At 44.2% G+C, this 27,436-nt stretch overlaps 1 long non-coding RNA gene across 1 annotated transcript; it reads left to right on the top strand.

Annotated features, from left to right (window-relative positions):
* The first annotated feature begins 1,375 nt into the window (after nt 1-1,375).
* Nucleotides 1,376-26,327, top strand: LOC138283384 (uncharacterized). The gene is made up of 3 exons (XR_011201230.1): nt 1,376-1,559; nt 25,711-25,829; nt 25,947-26,327. It is a non-coding gene; the product is annotated as an uncharacterized lncRNA (long non-coding RNA).
* The last annotated feature ends 1,109 nt before the right edge of the window (nt 26,328-27,436 follow it).

Here is a 27,436-nt window from a genome sequence, read left to right as displayed (position 1 = left end):
TGAGGGATCTACACATATGACCCCTTGCTGATTTTTTTCCACTTTTCAGAAATATATAGCTTTCCTGGATCACCTATTTGTTTTACACTGGTTTCCACCACAAGCTGGTAGTAGATTGAAGCACAAAAAATAGGAAAATTGGGCTACCTCTTTGAAAAATGCCAAAACTGTGGTTAAAATGTTTTTTTTAATTCAGCTTTGCATGTTTTCTGAAAGCTTGGAAGACAGTAACATTAGCACCACAAACCGTTCATTGATGCTATTTTTATGGAAAAAAACAGACACTTTTACCTAGAGCACATTATTCCTAATTTCCCCAAAAAACTGAAAATGTAGCCATATTTTGACTATTTTCTCAGTTCCCTTCAGGGAAATACAGAAACCCTGGCTATCTTTAGAATCCCCAGAATACTATAAAAAGGACACAAATTATTTGTGGATACCTTATGTGGACAAAACGTTAAGGAGGCTTAAGCATGAACTACCCCAAATAGCCAAAAAAGGGCTCAGCACTTTGCAGAAGTGGGGTTGGGGGATGAAAAGGGGTGAAGGCCTATCAGCTAACGGGTTAAAGACACTTCTTTGTTTCCACCAAAATAAACATTGTGAATGCATATTTGTGCTTATATAATAGCTCATATACTAGGGGTGGGAAAATGTAATGTAGGCGTGATTTTAATTTATTAGGTTAAATTGCATAGCTTGCTTTAAGTCTGGAGACAAACGTATCTGAGAAAGTACCACTCATCGAAAATAAACATGTCAAATAATCAGTGGAAACTGATAGGTGAGGATTGACGGTCTTCTTGTCGTGTTAATCCTACAGAAAGGGTTAACATATAGAGCAGAGGTCTTCAAACTGGGGGGCCTCAAACTCTGGCCAAAAGAAATATTATACAGATAACATGCCTTTGCTTTAAGCAGAAGCATGATATTGCAGTTTTAAAAAGGTAACAGTACTTAACTGCAATGTTTAAATAGGTTTAGACCTATTTAAACCTTGCCATCTTTCTAAAATAATTGTGAAAAATTCTGAAGGGGGGCCCAATGATTTGTATTTTTCAACTGGGGGGGCGCGGTATTAAAAAGTTTGAAGACCACTGATATAGAGGATTCCAGACCATTTCCAATTTTCTGCCTGCCTGTCAAAAAAGTCTGTCCATCTGGCCAAACCACTCATTAGTCTCCCTATTAACCTCCCCTCGAGTAAATAAACTAATGGGTGCTACCAGCAGTTAATAATTAGGCAATCAAAGTTTCCTCCGTGGCCGCCATTCTTCCCTTTGATGCAAACCATCGTGTGGAAAATGGTTTCAACGTTTTAATCCCACCAAGGCTTCCTTTGAGTGCTGGTCACAAGGGAAGAATGCTTTGCGCTACCCTCGCTGATCCAGAAGGGCACTTTGTTTGGGGCGTGCTCCGTCCTGCAGGAAGCTGTGTTTGGCCTGGGGCGTCTTCGGGGATGATACATACCACTGGCAGGCACTGGCTGAGGGCGCGTTTGACGAGAAAACCCTGAAGATAGCACGTGACTAAAGTATCCTGGTGGTTGACAACCCGTAAGCGTTTCCTATTCTAAACTAAAAGTATAGTCGGGGGAAAGAAACGAATTCCCGGCGAGGCGGGGAGTATTTTATGATCCTAAAGTTTTTTGTTTTTTTTCAAGCGCTGTGTGCTTTCTGAATCTTTCAAAAAGTCCTTCATATTTCCTCATGAAAATATGTATGTCAGAATAATTTTAAATGTTACAATTTAACTTTCCTACCGCATTGTAATCTCCCAAAAATGTGCGCAGACGTTTAGCAGTCTCCGCTTATCCCGATGACATTTCTCACCAGCTTGTGTTAGAATAACAGTCCAGTATCAATAGGCCTAATTGAAAACATGTTTTGAACATTAGCCGCCGTACATATGTATTTTCAATGCTCCAGTCTACGTCGAAGCTGTTGTATAGTGTTAATCTCTTGCATAAATGCAACACAAATAAATAAAAAAACAAACGACACAGTTTAGCACGGAAAACGAAGCCATTTAAAAATCATTGTTTGTAAACATCTGGAAATGTATATGCAATGTATGTTTTCGTTTCGTGAGATTTAGCATATTGACATAATTTACATACTAATGAAATAGGTCCCCGAACGAGATCATATAAACCACCTTGTGCTGAAGAAATGTGACTTCATCGTAGGTATTAGCTGAAGCAAGTAAACAGATCTGTGTTTGTGGTATTCGAAGTTGTCGGTAGTAAATCGTGCACTGCTTGATGTTAGCACGATATGCCACAAGATAATACACATCTCCTTGTTTCCAGAACTATTTAAAAAAAATAGCACAAAAAGTACTGCGAACAGCTTTTACTGCCGATCATTCTCACCGGTTGAGATTTGTTTATGTGATCTACCAGTGCCACAAACCATTGGAACAGAACCAGTGCAAAACCATTTGCCTGGTCAAGACCTACGTTTTTGTCACTGATGTCATTCCTTTCTCTTATGATCAAGACGTGTTTTTTTGGGGCTGTATTCAGACATTGTTTGTGCAACCCTCAGCGAGCTGTGTACTTTCTGGTTGTCTTGAGCATAGTGCTTTACCACAAGTAGGGCAAAGCGATAAATACATCTAGACACTCATGTTGCATATGGCAATTATGGTTTGAGCAAGTGAATGTGTAAATGGCACTGGACTGAAAGAAGTGTGGCTGGAAAGGCATTCAACTCAACAAAGCACTAAATGCTGGCATTGCGATTAAATGTATTGAGACATAGATCAAAAGAATTGGGACTGTTGAAATTAGCGGTGCATAGGCTGTAAAAAACAGAGGTTGCAAAAGTCAACAAAAAGGAAAACTTTGGGACTGAGGAGGAAAACGAATGTTCACTGTGAGATAATTGTACAGTTTGCTCACACGATCTGCAGCAGATTTTATTTTACAAAATCATGCAGGCAAAAACCACGAGGTGCACAATTCACATTCCAGTTACAATGCGAAATTGGGCAAAACAGGAGTCTGCACCTTGGTCGAGATTTGTGCACCAGTTACTCTGAGGCCCTTGTAAAAATGTTAGGAAACAAAACTCTAAGATGTTACTCTGAGGCCCTTGTAAAACGTGATTTAAAACGTTCCTTCAGAATGTATGATCTGTTCAAGCAAGGTGTTTTATCACGGGAGAATAAATCCACCCTGACTAACTGTAATAGATCCTTTGCAGGCATAGTGTTGTGATGTGTCTAAGCAGGAGGAGTTCGCAAACAGGAACGTGAATACTTCCTTGTATCAGGGAATACCAACAACAAGCATTGACAAAGCAAATAGGTCTTGTTTCGCTAGGAGCCATATAATCACGCACATATTTTCTAGTCTGTTTAAAATATTACTTCCAATTATAGAATTTCAGGTTTTTACTTAAACCTGCTGGTGGACAGGTAGTTTCTCCTGAATGTTTCCATGACCTACTTCCTCCATTATGTGTGAGCAGCCTGTGATTCTTAGGAAACAGATTGACCGCTCTGATTTCATTTTCATCTCAATTTTGTTAGGGATAGTCTTTGGTAATAGTAGGCGATTTGAAGAAAGTTCCACAATCAATTGCTGGAGCTGCAACAGTATGGAAGTTGGGAGAAGGGCCTCTTTGTTAAACAGTCAGCATTAACGTAGGTGAACTGTTCCAACAATCAACAGTTTTATGAAAAAAGTCAGAGGGTGAAGGTTGCATTGTATGAGGTGAAAGGAAAAGATACAAACAGGATCGTATTGGATAATAGAAACTTTTGACAATGGGAAGGTATTTTGGTGCACCTGTAAGAAAGCTTGTTGCATGCACATCTTTACATTGAGAACAAAAACGCTGTAAATCGAACAGTATGTTCCACAACCTTTCAGCCCCACATGGATCTTCAGTGAACAAAGCAATTGACCCCTAACTATGCTCAGTTTGTTATGCCACAGTGGGTCAGGCTCTTGAGAAGTTGCGCGACTTAGGCCGCGGGGCCCTTCTTGCCAAGACTGACATTGAATCAGCATTTCAGCTTCTCCCAGTACATCCAGAAGATCCAATTTGCAGTGTCTTATTATTACGATAAATGCATGCCAATGGGTTGTAGTGTATCCTGCAGTTATTTTGAGCAGTTTAGTTCCTTGTTGCAATGGATTTTCACCAAACGCACTGGGCACAGGGATGTGATTCATTACTTCGATGATTTTCTGGAACTGGGCCCTACTGTATCAGCAAGGTGTCTGTGGGCTTTACAGGCCTTGACTACCATGTTTGATGAATTTGGGGTTCCACTAGCCCCAGATGAGACAGCGGGCCCCGCGACCTGCCTTACATTCCTCGGGGTCGAGATAGACTCGGTGGCTGGTGAGTGTCGCCTCCCCTTTGATAAATTGATGGCTTTTAGAAACTCTATTGACTCAGTTCTGGCACAAAAGAAAGTCACACTCCATCAGCTGCAAGTGGCGGTGAGGCAACTGAATTTCGCTTTACGAATTATTCCCATGGCGAGACCCTTTTCCCGGTCCATTGCAAGGGCTATGGCAGGGCTGACTGAGAAGCATCATCACACCAGGCTGTGGCTGGAGGTCAGAGAGGACTTCAAAATCTGGGCTTCCTTTTTACAAGATTTCAATGGGGCGGACATTTGGCCTCCCCGCCCAGTCCCTAGTTCTACTTTGGGCCTCTTCACTGATGCAGCTGTTAGTGTGGGTTTTGGGGCTATCCTGGGACGCAATTGGTGTTGAGGAGATTGGCCAGCTGAGTGGCATGATGCTGGGATGACGAGGAATATGGCATTCCTAAAGTTATTCGCCATAGAGGTTGCTGTCACAATTTGGGCTTTTATGTTTAAGGATAGATCTGTGATATTTTGGTCTGACAACATGGCAGTGGTGGAAGCAATTAATAGGCAGAGTGCCTCATGCAGGTTTGTACTTCGATTACAGAAACATCTTGGGCCCTCATTACAACCCTGGCGGTCCAAGACCGCCAGGGCTGTTTTGGCAGAAGCACCGCCAACAGGCTGGCGGTGCTTCAGAGGGGTTTACGACCGCGGCGGTAGCGCCGCGGTCGCACCGCCAGGGCCAGCGGTTTCCCACCACATTTGCCCCGGTGGTGATAATCTGCCAGGGCAGCGCTGCTTCCAGCGCTGCCCAGGGGATTACGAGTCCCCCTACAGCCAGCCTTTTCCTGACGGTTTGAACCGCCAGGAAAAGGCTGGCGGTACGGGGAGTAGCAGGGCCCCTGGGGGCCCCTGCACTGCCCATGCCACTGGCACGGGCAGTGCAGCGGCCTCCTGACAGGGCCCGTGCAGCTTTTCACTGTTTGCATAGCAGAAAGTGAAAAGCGCGACAGGTGCAACCGCACCCATCGCACGGCCGCAACACCGCCGGCTCCCATGTTGCGGCCCACATCCCCGCTGGGCCGCCGGGCGGAAACTCTGTTTCTGCCCGCCGGCCCAGCGGGGATGTCATTATGGGCACCGCGGGAGTGCGGCCGCATTGGCGGCCGCACGGCGGTTACAACTTGGCGGGCGGCGGTTGCCGCCCGCCAATGTTGTAATGACCCCCCTAGTCTTAATGTGTTTGAAACTGAATATTACCTTCCATGCAAGACATGTTCCGGGTGTTCATAACAATGTGGCTGATGCTTTATCTCGCTCATTAATGCAGGATTTTCAGAGGTTCTACCCATAGGCGGTGGAGAAGATGACGGAGTTCCCAGCATGTCTGTGGAAGATTGGAGTCCCGCCCTCTCCTATTTAGTAGTAGCGTCCCTAGCAACCCACACATTGGGTCATACGAAAAATCATTAAAGCAATATAGAATGTTTTTGAACACTCTCAAAATTACAGATTGGTTTTCAACACAGGCCATTTGCTGTTTTTTAAGGTCACTTAGGGAACCTGGTAAACCAGTTTCTTGTGCAAAGGCTCACCTTGCTGCCATTAGTTTTTTCTCAAACTTACATAATCAGGAGACTCAACTTAACGCATTTATCATTTAGAGGGCAGTGGCCGGGTGGGTTCGCCTAGACAGCACAAAGAAGGACACTAGACGCCCCCTAATGGCTCACATCTTGGTGGAGCACCTGGCCAGCCTCGAGAGGGTTTGTTCCTCCCCCTTTGAAGCAACACTATTTGCGGCAGCATTCTCTACAGCCTTTTATGGAGCTTTTCATGTGGGAGAATTAGTGGGGTCATCCAATGGTTATTACACAGGAGGCCTCCAGTTGGCCAACGTTCAGATTATCCCAGGGTTCGTAACAATTTGGTTACAAAGGTCCAAGACAGATCAACAAGGGAAAGGGTCGACCACTGAACTTAAGGCTGCCCATGGCTCCCTTTTGTGCCCAGTAAATCGCTTGGGATCCTACTTAGCAGTTCACCCAGTCCCAGATGCCCCAGCTCTGTTTCTTCAAAAGAACGGGGAGTGTTTATCATGTTACCAGTTCTTAGCAGTAATGAAGGCGGCACTAGAGGCTGCTGAGGTATATCCACAAGGTTACTCATCACACTCATTCAGGATTGGGGCGGCTACTCTAGCGGCCAATGCTGGGATGTTTCCTGAAGAAGTGAAGACCATTGGGAGATGGTCATCCAATTGTTATAAACGTTATATAAGGTCTGAGTTACAATAAGAAGTGTTACACACTCCTGTTTTTGATTCTTCGTGCTGGTCACTCATGCTACTTTCTTTCGTTTCAGTACTATGCTGTCTCACGTAGTTTGGGTGCTGGGGAACTCTTTTGTTCGGCGGGCGGCCTACAGGTTGCAATTGCTCCGTAAGCCCAAGCCGGCGGCAATTCGTGATGTGGCCTTTCGTCGGTGTGGGACTGGTGAGCTGGGAGTCACTCAGCTGCAGCAACTTGTGAAGATGGTGAAAGGGTGCAAGGGACTCCAGTTCCCGGACTTCATTGTCATACATAAAGGAGGAAATGACCTGGTTCGACTGGGGCGCAAAACTCTGAGAGAAGCGATTTTAACTAAAATCACCCGATTATCCAACGAATTCTCGAAAGCTGCCATTGCGTGGTCGCATATGGTACCTCGTCGAAACTGGGGTCCGAACACTAAATCAAGGACCATGAATGTGTCCGTTCATCGACTTAATGCAGAAATATCAAGACTGTGTCCTGGCCCAGGCCGCTTATGGAACATCCCACACAAACTGCGAAAAGGGCCAGACATGTTTCATAAAGATAGGGTGCATTTATCTGACGCGGGAATGGACCGTTTCATTGTGGACATTTGGGCCTTCTCTCTCAGCTTGTTTGGGGGTGGGGATGGCAAAGGGCCTTGGGGCCCCTGGTCACCCTTGTGGTGGGAGAGGAGATAGTAAAGTCACCATAACCAACAGAGGTGTCCCCAAGGCAGGGTCCCCTGGATAACACCAGAGGTAGGATCCTGAAGTTCTGAACCAACCTGCGGATGTACACACCAGCTTGGGGGGTAAGGAGCCCAGATCGCTTGGGTGGGCATGGGGCTCCCGCTCCTGGCCGCCCCGTTACACCTCTATGGCAGATTGGTGTTTGGGGAGGGGGCAGAATCCAGAGCATGAGGGCAAGGGACGGTGAAGTGTGGGGAACCTCCCCCCCAGGGATACAGGTGAGGTACAGTTCACCTGTGTGGTCCAACGGAGGTTCAGGACAGGAAGGGATCCTGTCACATTGATTTATGACTTAAGTGACTGAGAAATTTTTATTGAAATGTTATGAAGTTATTTGATGTATTGTATTGCTTTTTAAGTGAAATATTAACTGCATGTGTTTTTAAATCCCTTCAATTTAAAATAAATTCCTTCCAACAAAATAAGTCTTGTCGGTCTGCATGTGGCAGGGGTTGGGGTGAGGGCTTTCTGGTGGCCTCCGGGTTCTATTGCATGCACATCTTTACACTGAGAACAAAATCGCTGTAAATCCAACAGTATGTTTTCCAGACGGCAGTGTAGAACAAAGGAGCCTGCAGGGGTGATTAGTAAACAGCCTTTATCTGCCTTGAAGGCAAACAGGGAGCATTTCCAATAAAAAGCCACAATCCAGCAATTAAAATATTACCATGTGATTATATATATAAAAGGATACAATGACTCTGGTATCTGTAGTGTAAGCAAAATACTACATGAGCATGATCACTTGTGTGAAAACAAATGGGAAAATATATGCATCCTCACAATGCCATGGCCTACACCTAAGCACAAGTGTTACATAGGAGTCATCAAGATGAGGGAAGAAATAGGCTGAGGGAAGGGATGAGAAGGCAATGGGTCATATTTACAATTGTAGCTTCTTTAGAGAGCCCAGGGTAGAACATAGCACATAACAACAGGCGTCTGGGTTTCCAAAGGTGTAAAGGGGTGGGGGAGATCTGTAGCAGTGGAGGTGATGGGGAGGGGAGAATTTATACAGCTGGTAGCTTCTATGAAGGTGAGTGACTGATAACACTTTTCTTGTCACTAAGTTTGTGCAACTTGCCAATCAAAATATTCACAAAGTTGAACTTTTTCAGTCTGTCTGTTGCAAGTTGGGGGTGCAAGATTAAGGTTCTCAGATCTTGTTTGAAGGATGAGAGTGAGGTCATTGTACTTAGGCCAGGTGGCAAAGAGTTCCATTCATCATTTTAGCTGTCTTTTTGGAAGGGGGTTCCAATAGAAGTGAGACAGTGCTTTTTGTGATGTGACAGCTCTGAGAGTTCTAGACTGTCAGTTGCTGGTGAAGGAGCTCCATGTTATCCTGTGTTCTCATCTACCAATAAACTTATGTTTATATTTCAAGGGATTCAAAGGTGTTTACTTCACAATATTGCCATTCGTAGACCTGCAGTTTCTGTGTGAGGTAAATGAGACTGGATTAATGTGCAGCCTTGTGTATGATGCAGACCAGTTTAAAGAAGCCTCTCGCTTTCAAGGGGAGCTAATTAAGGGACATGAGGATGGGCGAAATGTGGCTGCTTTTCCTGGATCCTGGGACTAGGCTGGCAGCTTTGTCAATGTGTTTTAGCCATGTTGTACAAAAAAAATTTAAAGTTAGGAAATAAGGGCCAGATGTAGCAAAGGGTTTTTCCCATTCTGTGTCAATGGGAAAATGCGTTCGTACATATGGCCCTAAATCTCTAAGATGTGGCCCCATCAAAATACTTTTTTGTGGTGTAAGGGGGATTCGGGATGAGTAACAGGGGTGGAATGGGGAACAAGGTAACAAAATGACAGGTGAGGAGGGTGGGGTTTTGGGGCAAGCAACCACCGGGGTGGAGGGACAGAAGAAATAGCTATATTGCCATCTTTGCATGCTCTGTCATAGTGCTTTTTCTGAGAGGAGGGGTGGGGAAAGGGGCATGCAGCAACAGGGTCAGAGGTCGGGGAATGGGACAAGCAAAGACGGGGGAGGGAGCAGGGGTAGAAGTCAAGCAACTAAAGAGGAGTAATCAAAGGGGCAGGGCAAGCAATGATGAGGGGAGGGCTGCAGGGCAAGCAACAATGGGGAAGGAGAGTGGTTGTACGGGGGCAAGTAAAACAAAAGAATGCTAGAGAGGGTGGGGTGGACGGGGCAAGCAATATCAACAGAATATGGGAGGGGATGGGAGGGATGGGGCAATCAACAATGGAATGAGGAAGGGTGTGGGAGTGATAAGGGTAAGCAGCTATGGAATCTGGGAGGGGTGGGTGGACAGGGGCAAGAAAAAACAGAATGTGTGAGAGGGTGGCAGGAACAGGGGCTGCCACAAGCAACAATACAAGGTGGGGGTGGAAATAAATGGTCTGCAAACATATGCACTCTTATGGAGTGCTGCAACTAAAATAACAAAAGTACCTCCAAAGGCGCATGGGCAATGGAATGACTCTGAGCACTGAAAGGAAGCAGAAGAACGTTGTACTTGGTCCATGCTCCAGTGAATGGACAAACACACAAAGAGGATGTGATTTTGGCATGTGCTGACCAATGAGAAGCAAGGAAATGAGAATGACATTAAAGCCAGCCAGTAACAAGTAATGGGTGGGCTCTAAATCCTCATTGAGCATACAGAATGCCTCACAAGCAACAGCACATGGGCTTACTCAGGCAAAACCTAAAAATGCATGCAAGCCATTTGCTTAAGAGGGCTAACCCAAAGCCCACCTTTTCTGTGCTACTGTGCATTTCTGCCAACAGCACTTTTCATCAAGGGACTTACAGTTTCACTATCACAATTGCAAGTGATCAAATTCTCAGAAAAAGGTGGGGCTAGTTGAATGTGTCACACACCAATTTGGTACACTTGGCAGACACAATAATATTTGCAGAGATCTCATGGTACCCCATGTTCTACCATACCCAGTCATGGTTTTAGTCATGATGCCGTATATGCTGTAACTCTTTTTTACTGCTACTGATGCATGCAGAATTGCCAGTAATAGAACCGATGCAAACCAAAAGGGGTAAGCATTACACATGTCATAGAGCAATAAATTAATTCTCTCATATAATATATAAGAATGGTAGATAGATTTAAGATTAACTCCTTGTTTTCTCATTGCACTGTTTGATACTCTATCTAGATATGTCAAAATGGAAAGACTAGTAGCTTAAATGATAACGTGAGGCACTTGACTGCGTAGTGCTCTGATGTGATGAGATACATTTTCAGCCTACAACACTTTATAAGGTAGTGTTTGGAAACATACTTCTGATTGGCAAGCATGAAACTAGATGTCCACAAATGCAAATTGATGCTGAGTGAAAAAAACAGGATTGAGGGCAGGACTTTGCAACTAGGCCACATGGCCATATGTGTCCAAAGATACCATACTTGGTTAAAAACATGTGAGGTTACATATAAGACATAATGAGGTTCAGTAAGATGCAGAATTCCACATGGTGCCTTCAGGGAGGGGTATGCTGACATTATGGGTGGGCCCGGTGGTATTTGGAATGACTGATGGCAAGGTGGCACTCTGGGAAGTGGAAGGCTCTTGGATCCCAGGCCTGACAAATAGGTCAAGATGTGCCTTCAGCGTGTGTATATCATGCAGGGTAGGAGCAGTTGTGAGGCAGGTTCCCCACAACATTAAAAGTGGAGGCCCGGAGTGGTGCAGCCTCTTTTCACACCCTTCCTCACTGCGGCCATGAGACAGCTCTGATCAACTTCTAAAGTTGTGTAGCATGATGACTGCAACTGCCTTATATGCACTGCTGAGGTAGTTGGTGGTACGTGCCAGCTGAAAGAAGAATCCTGACACCTCCATTAATGAACTTTGGGAGATGCTGAAGTATTTTGGAGGTTACCATCTTCAGGTTAGCTAACTCTGTATGGATCATGAGCTGGCACTTTGAGACTGAAGCAATGTCAGAGGTATTGAATAGTGAATACCATCTTAGATCTGCTTTAATTAGGCAAAGCATTTCCCAGGGAGCTGCATGGACTGGAGGATGCACCATGTGGTGATGATGGAAGAATAATGGAGAACAATTGCAGACCATTAAACTTTGTTGCAGAAGAGAAGCTATTGGAGAATACTTTGTTGTGGAAGATAAGCTATTTTAGAATATTTAACTGTCTCTCACTGCAAGATTCTCTGAGTTTGGAATTCCCAAGGAGTAAATTAGAGGTTGACGTGGATTCCAGGTAAACACACCAACCCCAGGAGACCACTCCATGAATGCCATTGAGGAAATGCTTCAGCAAAGTGAACACGATAAGGAATTATCACAGAATCTGGAGGTCCGGGTGGTGTAGCAGACGATAGGTAAATAGCACCAGCTGAAATCTTATAAAATAGGTGAAGATAATAAGAAAATGAGAGTTCCCTTCATGAACGAAGCTTGGAAGAATACAGTTTTAAGGGATGGAATTTAGAAGTTGAATACTCATTTTACAGCACTGATTTTCAAAGTTTGTACCATGCCCTTCTGGGTGACTCAGTGGCATGCTCAGGTCACTCGAGACCAACTGAATGGAGACCAAACTGTGAGCCCAGTTAGTGTCAACGTGAGTCCTTGCTGCCAGACGTTTTCCTCTGTGCAGTCACAATAAACAATTGCACATACTTTCACTTTGGTCTCTTAGATGGCCTTTAAACACATCTTTAGGATGCCTCAGGTGAGAGGGACAGGAGGCGCTCCTAATTGTCTATAGAAAAACCTACATCACAAGTGGTTAGAAATGAGTTGCACAATACATTTATGTGATTTGATTAAGCTGGAAAAAAAGTTGTAGCAATATCATGATAGAAATTGTCTAAATCTTTAAAAATGTTTTGAAAGTCGATGCCTGGACTGCTTAGCTCAGCTGCAGCGCCGTAGTAATGGCTGTCTGTACAGTATACATATTACATGATACTCTTGGCCTTGGAAGGGCAGGAGACTGAACTGAGAAAGTTGGGATCTGAATCTGCGACAAAAGTCAGCATTAAGTGCTCGACATACTGATCTTTATTAAGACATGTATGCAGATCATCAACAATAAAATCTATTACAAAGGGGATAGAAAATGTAAACATATTCCTCTCGAGATAGCTGTACAGATAGCTTTTTACATAAATGCACATCTTAACAGCCACAGCTAAATAAATATTGGTTATTAATATCAGGGTTGGGATAAGGTGGCGACACATCTTCCTATGACTTCAATTTCTGTGAAGTCACAGAACATAACTTCTGCCAATTAGTTTCCAAAACTTTACAGGGCAGATTTAAGAAAAGTGGCACTTCACCCAGTGCAGTGCCACTTTTCTTGCGTCCATTAGCACCCCACTACCGCCACCATGAGTGTGCCATATTTAAAATATGGTGCACCCTGGTGTAGGGTAGGGGGCGACAGCATCAGAATTTTTGAAGCTATTGATGTACTGTTCAGGGTTAGCGCCAACATTTTAGTGCTAACCCTGAACAGAACATGGGTGTCCATTATAAATAATGGTGTCCACCCTTTTAACACTTGCTCTGAGCAGGTGTTCAAAATACCGAAAACAAAGCGATGCAAAGAAATCTTTGAGATTTCTTTGCGTAATTTTTTTTGCCCCCCAACAGGGGAACACCCCCCTTGTATACATTATACCTTGTGCAGGCATAATGTGGCGTAATGAGTCACAGAGTGCTGCAATGCATGCATTGCGCCACTTTGTAAATCTAGTGCAGTATTTTCGCCACAATATTGCCACATTAGCGTTAACAAAATGACACCAATATGGCAACAAAATGGTGCAAGGGGCTCTTAAATCTGCCCCTACATCTTTAGGGCTTGGATTCTTTACTTCCAGCTCATAAGCAGTGATATGAGGACTGAGGGCTGAGTTTCATTAAAGAGGGTCAGCGAGTCCTGGAAGGTGTTCTTCAAGATTGGTTAGTAGGCTCAACGATTGGCCCGTGGTAAGTTATGAAGGCTAATGGGACCTATGTGAGTCCTCTCTGGGGGTGGCCCAAGATACTTGAGTGTTGGCACTAAGGTTTTAAGAACCAGTAGATTATATCTCGGGGTTTCTGTAGGCTAACAGAGTAGGACTGAGAATCTGTGGGTGCCGGCTCAAGACTGGAGCATCACTGGGGGGCCTCTAGAGTTCACTATGGTTCAGCAAAGGGGGGTTAAAGTTTTCCAAGGACTAATAAACGGTGTCTGTGAGCAGATTAAGGCCAAGAGGGGAGGTTGACACACTGAACAATGGCCGACTGGGTCAGAGCTCCAGATGAGGTTCACAAAGGTCCAGATTTCCTGCCACCCTGCTAGGCATAAATGAGTGGAGGCTCAGGGGCTCCTAGTGACTAGCTTTGTGCCTCTGTGACCAGTAGGCAGAGTATGGTGGGTGGATGGTTTCTAGAGAGATTCTGTTCGATGACAAAGGAGCTGTGGGAAAGATTGGAGGTAGCAGCAGTAGTGCCATGTCAAAAGACTTCAAGAAAACGTTAACCGTAACCCACCCCCCTCCCCTGGGTACACTGTTGGGGGTAAGTGGCCCCGGGCCTGTATCTGTTCTGTGGAATAGGTAGCTTTACAACAATGCTGACCGTGAAGTATCAGGCCTGTGTGTGATGGAAGTGCCCACTGCATCTGCCTCTGCTGACCGTGTCAGTTTAAGGGCCGAACAACTTTGATGCATTTTAGAAGAGAAGAAAAGTGGAACTAGCGCCTGGTATCTCTAAAAATAAATTTAAGAAACAACACAAATATTTTGATTATCCGATTTCGTCCATAAGACAATTCAAAAACGATAGGCACTGAAATCAATAAGGTGAATGTCTCAAGACTATAAGGTGAAGGAAGACACATTGTTTACATCCATACTGAGAGATTCACAAAGAGAAAAAAGTTATATATTTTGAGGGGCATACCCAGCTAAGGCCTTTCTGGAGAGTTGAAGGTACACAGGGGTTGGCAGGACTGAAGTTGAGTCGTCTATATCTGTATGATGTTTGCTCCACTACAAGCCGAGGTGCAGTGACATATGGCATGATAAGAGCACAACTCGGGTCATCCTACACAACACCAAAGCACTTCCAACAAATCTCACAATACAACTCTACATACTTTCAGTGAAGCACAACTTTCAGAGTAACATGCTACATGTCTGTCAAAGTCCACCTCATCATGGGTTTGGAATTCTTTATAAATGAGACTACAGTGCAATGAGTTGCACGAGTTGAGCATTTGATCTTTTCTTGCGCCTAGGTTGGTGATAGAGGCCACGACCCTTAAGTGTCGGTTTAAGGTTTCTCTGTCTTCGGGAATATGGGAGGTGTGTGCAGTTTAATGATAGCTTCCACGACAAAGGGATCCACAGGTAGTTGAGGTGGGAATCTCAAGCCTAGGTGGTACTTGTGAACGTAGGATTCACTTAATAGAAGGGTGCTTCAAGGCACAAATCCAAAGGGAAATAATGAGAGGATTAATTTCCATATGCAGTTCCCAGTGATGTCACAGAACGTCGCGTCATGCCATTACAATAATTCTCACTTAAAAGGTCAAGTGCCTACTTTACAAAAACAACAAGTTAGCAAGCTTACTAAGCAATGTGGAAAGAACATGATTGCTTCTACTTTTTAAAGATAGGCAGCGCAAAGGGCTTGTAAATAAGTCCCAATATGTTGTCAAATAATCAGTAGTTTTAAGAACTTCAAAACAGAGAGCAGAGAGAGAGGGAGTGTTTTTGTCTGTGTGTGCACCTAAAAATCCTAGGTGAAATTCGACAGCCACTTCACCATACCCGACTGAAAGACCTTTACCCAATTATTTACTAGAGAACACATTTATTAGGGGAGTGTAACACCCCAAACACTCCTCAAACCCAAAGCTACGCCACTGGCAATAGATTTTACGGTGCAAGGTTTCTGTTCCTCGATGTTCTCACAAATATATAAAATGCAGTCAGTTGTATGGAATTTTACAAACATATACAGCTCAGGATACAGACATAGTCTTTCCAAACGCAGGCAGCTGCAGCTTTGGGGCACAAAGTGACACCTCTCATCCTCGGGCTAAGGCGAACAGAGCCTCCATTCTAATAATAGCAGGTGGAATCCGTCCACCCACGTCCACTTATGCTCTGGGGTGCTCTCGTATACCACGAACTGAGGGCAGTAAATACAACACACATGGTGGTTTTCTTGCAGGGAGATGTTAGAAATGGGGTCTTGTGCAGTCTCATCGGAGTAAAAGTTCATTAAAAAAGTTAAAAAAGAGGGCCTGGTAGTGTTCATGTGAAGTGTGACAAGCAGCAAGATGTCTTTTCTTTAAATTTAAAGGACCCACACCAAACCAATTTCGCTCCCTTCTGTCAGTTGCACAACATGTGTTTCTTATTGAGGACATGTTCCGCTATCACATATTTTACTTTAGTGCAACCGTGTGGACAACTGCCATGATTTTGCACCAGTACGTAATTTGTGCCGGTGATTGCCTTAGCTCGACATCAGCACTAACTTTTAAACAACTACACATGTTTTGGGGAATACACCACATGGGGGCTCTCTCAGCCTAAGTTTTGAGCTTGGCACAAGTGTTTAGAAATTCAAAGTATTAAAAAATGATCAAACTCGTACTTCCAGGCCAGCCTTAAAGCTTGGGGTGACCTGCAGTAGTCTAAAATGTCGCACATTTTTAAGTGTTATAGCTAGTAAGTAATGCTGGCCCAGGCCTACAGCAATAGCGGACGTTTGTGTGGTGCCGATGGCAGTGAAATATCTTGGGCCCTGGCACTAACGTTTTTTTTCCTCAAATTAAGCTCTGCTATAAAGCTATTGGTGTGCAAAGTCATGTACCACATTGAGAATTGCGTATCACATACATTGTCCTAAACTATGTATTACTGATTCACACGTGTTTCCTTTAAAAAATCATGAAAACTACACTGTTTCTACTCAGTCATGCAATGTAATTCTTAGCTAAGCTCTCAGTCTCACATAGGAGCAGTAGTGTCACCGGCCCCCTACCAGCCTACATCCACCCGAGTACATACTGGTCTGAAGCTGTTTTGGTGGTCATCTTGTTGAGTGGGGTGATGAGAACATAGGAAAAGATAGATGTTTTTATCCGGTATGGTTACTTTAAATACTGAGTGAACTTTTCCGGTATATTACAGTCAGTTTCAGCATTTGAAAGGTTGCAATTCAAGAACGGGCGCCCTCTGCCGGTCGCCTGCTTTTTGTCTGAACGGATAAACGTAGCCTAACAAACAACACACCTCACCTGGAGAGGTGTGTCTCTGCAATGAGAGTTTTGAAGAAAAACTAACTGAAATAATCCCATTAGGTTTACTATCAATTTATTACCAAGGCTAATGTTTCCAAATAAATGATTAATACTGTCTAGACAACACGTGCAGAGGGGGTGTTAAGCCTCCATCGTCAGTCTTTTAAGCCTCGTGAAACACATAATCTAAAGGGAGGCGTTTCAACTAATTCGCCTTCACAGGTTTCCTACACGTACAGTTTGTTTTGCACTTCTTTATTCTCCTTAGAAAAATATGGTCTCATTATATGTGCTGGGATGTGAATGCTGTGCTTAAACTACATAATACGGACTGGTCATTTTATATCTAGGATAATTATCTACCCAACATCAGTGTTAAAGGGCAGGGCGCGATTCATGGGAAATGTTTTATTTACATTTTTTATTATGAGTTAATGGCAACAGATGCACTTTCCACAAAATATAAACATTTATGAACTCCACTTAAAGTAGGCATTATTGAGGACTGTGTATTTATTTACTTCAGTGCTCTAAATGGTCCGGTACAGAGTACCTGCACTTTTTTATTTTGAGAGGGAGAGTACGTGCACTTCTTAAGAAAAATGTAATACTTTTAATTGGAGAGTACCAGCGCTTCTCAGAAACAAGCAGGTACTCTGGTACAGAGTACCTGCACTTCAATTTTTCCATTTCAAGCACTACTTCTACCACAATTTCCTTATATCGTACAGTTATGTGTATGCGACAAGACTTCCAAAATATGTGCACAACATAAGAATTGTATTAGATTATGGGTAGTGTATATTTGCATTTTTATTGTTCACAAATTTGCCTTAATGAAAACTATAATCATGGACATTGGAGCGCCATTGTGTTGACTAAATTATGCGATAAAACAAGACAAATTAGGTGGCATAATGCAGCACACTTTTATGATAGTATTGCTTCATTATTTTGCAATTTTTGCACATGTTAGCAATGTCTAGGCATAGTTTGCACCTCATTAGTACCAGTTTAGCAGCCAAATATAATAAGCAACATGAAAGTGTCCAGTCAACCTTTGGAGAGGGATTCCAACTTCAGATCAACGCACCACTGCATTTTCAGTAACCTTTAAACTGTTTGAGCTAGAAACAAATGTCTTTTGTTGAAATGTGCAGGTAATACTGCAGATGACAGGTTATGAAGCAAATGCGGCAAATCCACATTTCTGCAAAAACAAATGTTGCAGGAGCCTAACTGCATAATTCCAGTGATTTGGTGTAAATCCGTTCAGTAGTTTTTGAGTCATTAGAGATTTAAAAATATAGATATCTAGGGATACGGATCCAACTGTCCTCATGCTGATATCTGATTGCCTGCCAACATTTCAACAAGGGAGTGTTGGCAGCCATCTTTGGACTCGGCTTCAGTTGAGTTCCACAAAAAAAAGTGATAAAAAAAGAAAAGGGGCCAGGCTAGGGTCACTCTGAGCCCCTAGCCTTGGTCTGGGGGTCCCTCATGGACCCCGCCACCCCTAAGAAGCATTTTTTTAAAATCTCTGAAAAATCTGCAGTTCCGAAATTATGGATTTTCCTGTCATTTTTTATTTTTCCCCCCTGGTAGGCCAGGTCCCGGAGCCATTGGGGGATTGAAAATAGGAGGGGGACATACGTGGCCCCCCTGCTAGGGCTTCTATTTCCCCCAGGGACCACTACCTCCCCGGGCCATGATGCAAAAATGTAGCCCCTCTGCACCCAAGGACCACCACTTCCCCAGGGCAAAATCATTATTTAAAATGGGGGAGGCCCATAAAGCCTTCCCCACAGTCCCGGTGACCGCCACCTCACTGGGGCTAATTCTGAAATGTATGCGGCTAGGGCACACAACTTCCCACAGCCCTGGGGACCACTACCCCCCGGGACTGAAATAAAATAAGATATCCGGCCCTGGGGATCACCACATCCCTGGGACTAAGCAAAAACATTGGAGGGGGGCGCACGCCCCTCCCTCGAGGAGCCAATAGTGGCCCTGGGGTAGCCACCCTCAGGTCTGCCTCCTGCTATGTCCTGGGGTGCCCACCCCTGAAATAGAGTTGTTTGCTCTGACATGGCAGGAGCTTTGACAGCTCCTGCCAAGTCAGAGGAAGCACTCCGCTCCCAGCAAGTGGGAGTTGTCATATAGCTTTCACTTGCTGATATCTGAAGTTTCCTCTGTTTCCCTGCCCACTAACAGTCTGTGACAGCAATGCCAGCTCCCACAGGAGGCAGGGAGCTGGTTTTGACTGCAGGGGCCTTCAGGCTGCTTCTGCGGTCCCACTGCTCACTGTGCACCCAGAAGAGATGGACGGGCCCAATGGGATGCTGTCCCTGGGGCTTCCATCACCCTGGGGAGGAGGGCCACCTGACTCACCTCCTCCATTTAGTGAAGGCTGGGCCCTGGGTGATGAGGTATCTGGGGCTAAAATTAGCCTGGGGATGGGGCCACGTTGCCTCCCACCCCCACTGAATAGAAGTGGGCCCTGGGGGATGGGGTCCCTCAGGGCCAAAATTGGGCAAGGGAGGGGGGCTGCGCAGCCACTCTCCCCCATGGTTCTCTCTTCAAATTGTTAAGAGTATGAAAATGTGCAAATCACCTGGAATCTGTGCCTGCTTGGCCCCGCATCGTATACCTTTGTAGTATGCATATGTCTTCCCCCCTTTTGACAGGATGATTGACAGCTTCCCAAAGGTCCCCTCAGTGCATTTCCTGGCAATTTTGATGGTGTGTTCTTGATGCTGAGGAATATGAAGACATCTCGACAAAACAAAGAAGCACTTACTTCATATAGATAAGAGGGCCCTGGTTTAGTGGTCTTGTTGGCCTCTCTATAGGAGGATTCATCTTATCACAGAATTCTAGAGAAAAATGCACAGGGAATAATCACATTGCCAAAAGCACACAAGATCACTGGTGACATTTTCTTGTGCTCCATTACACAGCTGTAGTGTAGAATAGAGCTGGACATTTACCCAAGGAGGTAGAATGCACTCCACTTGTCTAGATATTTCATACAAAGTTGTGGACTTGTTGGATAGAAGGCCAGCTGAGGTTCCTTTGTGGCAGAGTCACTCACACAACTACTGACACAGCCACACAAACACTCAGCCACCCACTCTCAGATACACTCAGAGACTCAGGCACCCACTCACAGATACACTCAGAGACTCAGGCACCCACTCACAGACACACTCAAAGACTCACACACCCACTCAGAGACTCACACACCCGCTCACATACCCACTTATAGACTCACACACCCACTCACAGACCCACTGACACACTCACATGCCCACTCACAGACCCACTTAGAGACTTACACGCCCACACAGACCCTCACACACCCACTCACAGACCCACTCAGACATTCACACACCCACTCACAGACCCACTCAGACTCTCACACATTCACTCACAGACCCACACAGTTACAACCCACTCACAGAGACACTCTTACACCCACTGTCACCCCCTCTTACACATAGTCTCACACCCAGATACTCTCACTCTCACATCCACATAGACCCTCTCACACCCACTTTCACCCTCAGACACTCTTACACCCACTCTCACACCTAGAGACACCTTCTCACACCTATTCTCACACCCAGAAAGACAGGCTCTGCAGCCGATTCCTGCTGCACAAAGCCGAAGGCTGTGTACAGCATGGAGTTGGGTTATTAGGGAGGTTTGCTGTAGGGACTAGATGTAAGCCAGGCCCTACGGCCAACCCCCGCTGCACACGGCTGAAAGCCATGTGCAGTGGTGGTTGGATTAACATATAGTATTGAAAATTACTTTATGTTAAAAAAACATAGATATTCACTGAAAAATACAAATGTTATAGGGAAGTTATAGTTAGGAAATAGAATTAAGAAAAACATAGAAATTCACTTAAAAAAACAAAGGTTACAGGGACATTATAGTTAGACTCTGAATTTACTTGTACACAACCAGAGAAATTCAGCAGTTATAATTAGAGTTCTTTCAAGTAACCTAAGGTAACTATAACTTGCACCCTCGCCATGCACTGCTAATTACCCCAGATATTACAGCACTCGTGACAACTTCTATAACATGAATAAAAATATCAATGAAACATTAGAAGTCAAATAATCGGCACGAAGTTATAGTTACTGGAAATAACTAACTATAACTTCTGAATTTCTCTGGTTTTGTGCAAGTAAATTTGGAAACTATCTATACAGTCCCTGTAACCTTTGTTTTTTTTTATGTGTATATATATATATATATATATATATATATATATATAAATATATATAGATTACCTAGTTTTGGTCACGACTAGGTAGTAATAGCTAGGACCTAGTTTCTATAGAAAAAAGTTGGTTTTGTTTTGCCTATAACTTTGGTGCTGTTTGATGAATCTTCACAAAATGTTCCAAAAATCAACAAATGTCACTTCAGTTGCTGTTTGGAAAGTTTCGGGTTGATCCGTCAAGCAGGGGTGGAAAGAAGGGGTTGTCCCAAAACATGTTTTCTCCTTTCATTTTTCCATAGGGATTTTGAACGATAGCGTTGAAACCACTGCTAGACGGAAATACACCAAATTTGGCAGAAAGGTAGCTCTAGGTCCAGAAAGAGGCCTTTTTGTTATTTTGTGCAAATCCGTTCAGTAGTTTTAGAGAAATTAAAGGAAATTTTGATTTGTATATATAGGAACGCGAAAGATTTGCGACCCCTTCCGATCTCATGCTCAGATTTGATTGGCTGATAATGATCAAATGGAAGTGTTGTCAGCCATGTTGGGACTCTGCTTTGGCCGAGTCCCACAAAAAAGTTACAAGTAAAGAAAAGGGGCCAGGGTAGAGTTACCCTGACCCCTTAACTTCGGTGGCGAGGTCCCAGAGAGAACTCCACAGGGCTAAAAAGCAGTTCTTTAAATTTGCGGTAGATCTGTGGATTCGCCATTAATAAAAACAAAAAAAAGATGTGCTGACTCCTGCGATTCACCTTTTTTAAGCCCCCGGTTGGGCCAAGTCCCAGGGGCATTGTTTATTTGAAATAGGGTAGTGGGGGGCTGCCTGATCCCACTGAAGCCCTGGTGACCACCACCTCCTTGGGACTTCAAACAATTAAAATGCGGGGGGCACCTGGACCCTCCCCCCGTGCAGCCCCAGAGACCACCACCTCCCTGGGGCATTGAATACATCATCTACAGCCCCAGGGACTGCCACCTCCCTGGGGCATTGAATACATCTGGTGTGGGCCATGCGCCTCCCTGCAGCCCCATGGGACCATGACCTCCCTGGGACAAATCCTGAAAAAAGAAAGAGGCTCTGTTTCGGGCCCCAGAAGCCCCAAGGATGACCACCTCCCTGGGACTATGCATGTTGGAGGGGGGCCATGCAGCTCCCCTCGAAGAGCCACTGATGGCTCTGGGGACCGCCACCCCTAGAGGCCAGCTCCTGCTATGTCCCTGAGTGCCCACCACAGGACATAACTGTTTGCTGCAGCTTGGCTGCAGCCAAGTCACAGCAAACATAACTCCGCTTTCAACAGTGGGACAAGTCAAGCCCACTATCAGAAAGTGGAGTGTTCATCTGGCTTCCCTGAAAACATTGCTCCATCAAGCAGGGAGCTGCTTTAAAGCAACTCCCTTCTTGGAGGAGCAATGCCGGCTCATGCAGGAGGGGAGAGAAGGCTGGGACAACGGGGAAGGCCTTGAGCGTGCCCCCAACCCCCGGTCCCAGATAGCCTGTACAGGGCAAAAAATAAAAAATAATTGTGTGGGAGCGTGGGGGAGGCCATGAGGCACCCCCGTGGCCCCAGATAGCCCGTAAAGGGCAAAAAAAAAAAAGTAAACAAAAAACATAGTCTAGGTGTAGGTCCCAGGCCTTCAATCTATGAGTTGAGGGTTTGAATCTAGGTGTATCCCTATTAATTTCCGTTCTTTAATTTTATTTTTAATTACAAATGTTTAAGGTTCATACTCAAATGTGATTTCACTATTTTTAATTGACAAATACATTTTTATTTCCAATCTGTGCAGAAATATCTCAATCTGAGTATATCACACATCAAAGCCTAAATAACTCTCTATTTCTCTCCCTCTCACTCTTTTTCTCTCTCTCTCTCACACACTCTCTCTCATTCAATCTCCTTCTGCCTCTCACACACCCACTCAGACCCTTACGCACTCACTCACAGACTCACTCAGACCCTTGTGCACACACACACAGCCCCAATCAAACCCCAACGCACTCACTCACAGACTCACTCAGACACTCACGCACCCACTCACAGACCCACTGACACCCTCATGCACCCACTCCCTGTGACTGACCTCTGCCGCACAAGGCCGGAGGCTGTGCCCTGTGGTTGGTTTAACGTATAGTAACGAAAATTACTATACGATTTAAAAAAACATAGAAATTCACTGAAAGAAACAAAGGTTAGAGGGACATTATAGTTATGAAATAGAATTTAAAAAAACATAGAAATTCACTTAAAAAAACAAAGGTTGCAGAGACGTTATAGTTAGGCTCACATTTTAAACGTAACAAACCATAGAAATTCACCAGTTACAGTTAGAGTTATGTTCAAGTAACTATAACTCATGCCCTAAGGTAACTCTAACTCACGCCCTCGCCATTACGGCACTCATGACATCTTTGATAGCATCACTGATAATATCAATGATAATATCAATGTAATAGTTGCAGAACATTTTTTATGAAAAAACTGTGCATGGTGGGGGTGCGGGTTATAGTTACCTTGAGGCACGAGTTATAGTTACCATTGTTTTTTTCAGTGAATATATATATAATGTACACATACACACACACAGAGACACGCAGACACACATATGTTCTTCTTTACTATTAATACGACTTCTCAAGAGCAAGCGTAGTAGAACTAACTAATGCCATTGATCTGAAGTCACCCATTGCCCCCAAGGGATGCCCATGTATGGCATGCTGCGTGTGATATGTTTCCATATCAGGCCTGCTGTCTCTCAAAGATGAAAGGAAGCTGTTTTCCAGTTACATGTCAGAAACAACAAAGAGTAAAGTAAAAAATATGAAGGACTTGTCACAGAAGATGGCTCTTTTTTAAACTTGTACGTCAACACTTAGCACATCAGCTTGAAAGTCATAGCATGGTCTTTCACTTAGTAAACATAAAAGCAAGTTAAAGAAAATATAGATTTAAGTGAAAACAATGTAAAAAAGCACAAAGACTATTAAAATGACTTTATCCTCGACAGCTCTGTACTTGCATGATTGATGAGTGATTTGTACATAAATAAAACTGCTTCGCATTATTCACTCAAAAACCACAAAGTTTATTTAAGGAGGATTAAAGAATGGCGTCTTGGTAGTACCTTGCTTCACATCCTTTGGTAGAATGCCCAGTCAAGAGTTCAAAGGTGAAATCATAGATGTATTGATATAAGAATTGAAAGTAATAGAGAATATTTATGTTCTTCTGTATTTGTTTATGTACTTCTACCAAACTGCAAATTGCACATAATACATCCATAAAAGAAAGCCAGACATTTTGAAAGCTACCAATTGTACTGTGCGGTTTGTCCATTTAGAGACCGATAACAATCAGTTTGTCATAACTACTATTTTCGTATATACACAGAAACATTTAAATTACACTAGTCTCACTATTTAAAATCACACAAAAAATCGACTGAAAATGTACAAAATGAATAGTGTTTTATTGGTTTGACTTTGTTTAAAACGCTATGAATGAATTGAACGTTCCCAGCCCATTATTTGTTCTTTATTCTGTGCTGTAAATAGATCAAATAGTCTGGGAGACCATAAATTGCCAGTGGAGGGGCAGTGCCAGAAAGGGGTGGAGACCTGAGGGACGGAGTCATGAGAGGCATCTCATGAAGTGCAGAGTCCATGACAGGGAGTCCAGACCTGTCAACCCCGAAACATGTTTCACTATGTATGAGAGAGGTGGTAAAGCATGTACGGGCGGGGCTTTGAGTCTCTTTTACCTGAAAATACATGTAGGAGGCGGAGCCACAGAGAGAAGGTTGGGCTTAGAACCTTTAATGGGTGGCAGAGCCCCTACTACCCTTCATAAAATGCTCAAATAATCACTTACAAAGCCACCTATGGTGTCCTTGGGAGGATAAAAAACACTTGAAATGTTTGTAAAAGCGTAGAACCTCCAAAAAAAGCAGGAAACCTACTCTATGTCGGGATTTTTAGCTCACCTTCCTTTCCCTGTGTAATATTAACTCTTCACTGGGTATCTGTGTGAAGTGTCAATATATGTGTTGCGCATAATAGCACCATATGAGTGGGCAGGTGTGCAAACTGCCCCCAAATAAAAGGACAGCAATAGAAATATGTGATAGTAAAGCTGTGCTAGTTTACATAATCAGATACAAATATACTCTGTAGCAAGTTACCTCAAGGGGTTTAGACACCTGCTACAGAGATCTATACATGTCCAGCAACGTTATGGTAATATAGCCAGTGTTGCTGCCCATAGTGTATATTGTAGGTTGTTCCTGATTGCCTTTGACTAATTGGCGCTCTCAAAGGTTGTAGAGATTAGAACTGGATCTGCTTCCCTGATTTAAGCATTTTGAGTGATATTTGTTACCTTTTGGAAAATTATTAACAAGTGGAGAGGAGAACTAATTTGCTTGCTTGCCAATGATGAGTACTCACTTAACCAAGGGCACCAGAATATGAAGTACTAATACTTTTTTTACAATCTTAACAGTGATGTATAGGAGAGATGTCAGTTCCATTCCATTAATTTTCTGAAGATTATCAATTCTGAAATGCATTACAAGCCACGGACCATCTAAATGTTTCAGAGATAGAAGATTTTTTTTTAGCAATTTTAATTTACATTTGTTAAGTTTAATAGTTTTCCCATGCTATGTTTCAGTAAGAATAATTACAGATTACATGTTTGTGGTTCCACTCAGTTCTCCAGTTATGCAAACTAGCTGCATGTTCAACAACTGAGCATAACAGGGTGAGCAAGAGAAAGAGGATGAAAGGATCCTGAAAATATTTTTTTTTTTTAACACAGATCCATGCCTTTCAATACCATGTTCAATGTTAACCTGCTTGGAGGATGGAAAGTAAGGCAGAAACAAGAATGTACGGCAATCAATTCTCAAGAATATCATCTATTAAAATACCATGAAGGTAAATATATATAGGTAAATTTACTTTACATAATTCTGCATCTATGTGCTTGACACTGTAATTATCACCGCCACCAGCGACCCGTAAACAACTTTTGTAAAAAAACTACCTTTCAAGTTTCAGATGGACGGCAAATCCACCATCAGGATGAACCTCGCAAACCGGCTACCAGGATCCCGGAGCAACTTCAGCAACCTCCTCATCAACCTCATTACCCTCTTTGCCATAAACTCCAAAGACGTCTTTCTCCTTGTCAACCTCAACTTACATCTTGACAACCCCGGAGACTCAAACACCACAGACATACTAGACAGCCTACAAAACATGGGCCTCACTCAGCTCATGAAAGGACCTATGCAATCTGCAGAACACACCCTGGGCCCCATTTTTACCTGCAGTGACAAAATCAAGGTCAGCCACGTCTTCCCACTCACATGGTTGGACCACTTCAACATCACAACCATACTGATGGATAGGCTACGCACCCCTAGCCGCAGCTGGAGGAATGTGACCGAAGTCACTAGGATCCGGAGGCCTCCAAAACGGCCCATACTCCCCCCGCCAGGAATACACGAGACGACAAGCTTTACTCGTTGGAAGAAGTATCTTTTATTTCAAAAGACATAATTCAAAATGACTCATAACTTCAATAAGCCAAACATCAAATAGCAAGCATGGCAAGGTTAGTCAACAGGAAAAACAGTTTTTATCTACATGTTACTGAGAAATTCTTGTGACCATGACCAATCTGACAGGATCCCTTCCTGTCCTGAACCACCATTTTGACCACACAGGTGACCCATGTGTCACCTGTATCCCAGGAGGGACGGTTACCCCGACTACACGGTACCTTGTCCTCCAGTTTCGGGTTCCGCCCCCCCTCCAAACACCAATCAGCCCTGGGGTGTAATGGGGGGAGCCAAGAGCTGGAGCCCCATGTTCTCCCCCAGCGATCTGAGGTCTCTTACCCCCTGATCTGGTGTGTACATCCGCTGGTTGGCTCAGAACTTCAGGATCCTATCCCAGATGTCCTCCTGGGGGCCCCACCTTGGGGAACCCCTCCTATTGTTTCTAGTCACATTTTTTATCTCAATTTCCCAACTTCTTTCCAAACTACTAAACATAAAGGAGAGGGTGGGTGGGACAATCGCGGGCCGCACGCCAGGTCCCGCCGCCGCACACAGGAAAAGAAGGTCTAGCCCTCTTGGGGGGGCCTTTAAATAGCCCCCCACCAGTATGCGCCGGCCGGAACCGGCGCACGGCGAACGCCGGCCCCACGTCATGCCCCCTGCAGGATTGACTTCCGCCCTAACGCCTCGCGAGGCGCCAGGGCGGAAATCCGGCCGAACTCCGGCACCCCCGGCAGAAGGAAAGGGGGGGAGTGCCCCAGGGCCTTGGAGGCCCCGTCTCCTAACGGGACGCGCCCCCCCACTGCGGGGCGGGCGCTTTTCCCATGGCTCAACACCCTCCAGTTCCACCCTCTACTCTATCAGTTTAAAGAAGGTTGGACATGATTGACTGCCTGTTTACTAGATAAAGTGTTCCTTTATCTAAGAAAAATCAGAATAAACAATATCAGCTGTATCCTGAAAATCTAATGTTCATAG

Source organism: Pleurodeles waltl, chromosome 3_1 (genome assembly GCF_031143425.1).
Source record: "Pleurodeles waltl isolate 20211129_DDA chromosome 3_1, aPleWal1.hap1.20221129, whole genome shotgun sequence".
Taxonomy (NCBI): domain Eukaryota; kingdom Metazoa; phylum Chordata; class Amphibia; order Caudata; family Salamandridae; genus Pleurodeles; species Pleurodeles waltl.
Note: the sequence above shows the minus strand (reverse complement) of the source record. Positions and strands in the feature narration are given on the sequence as shown.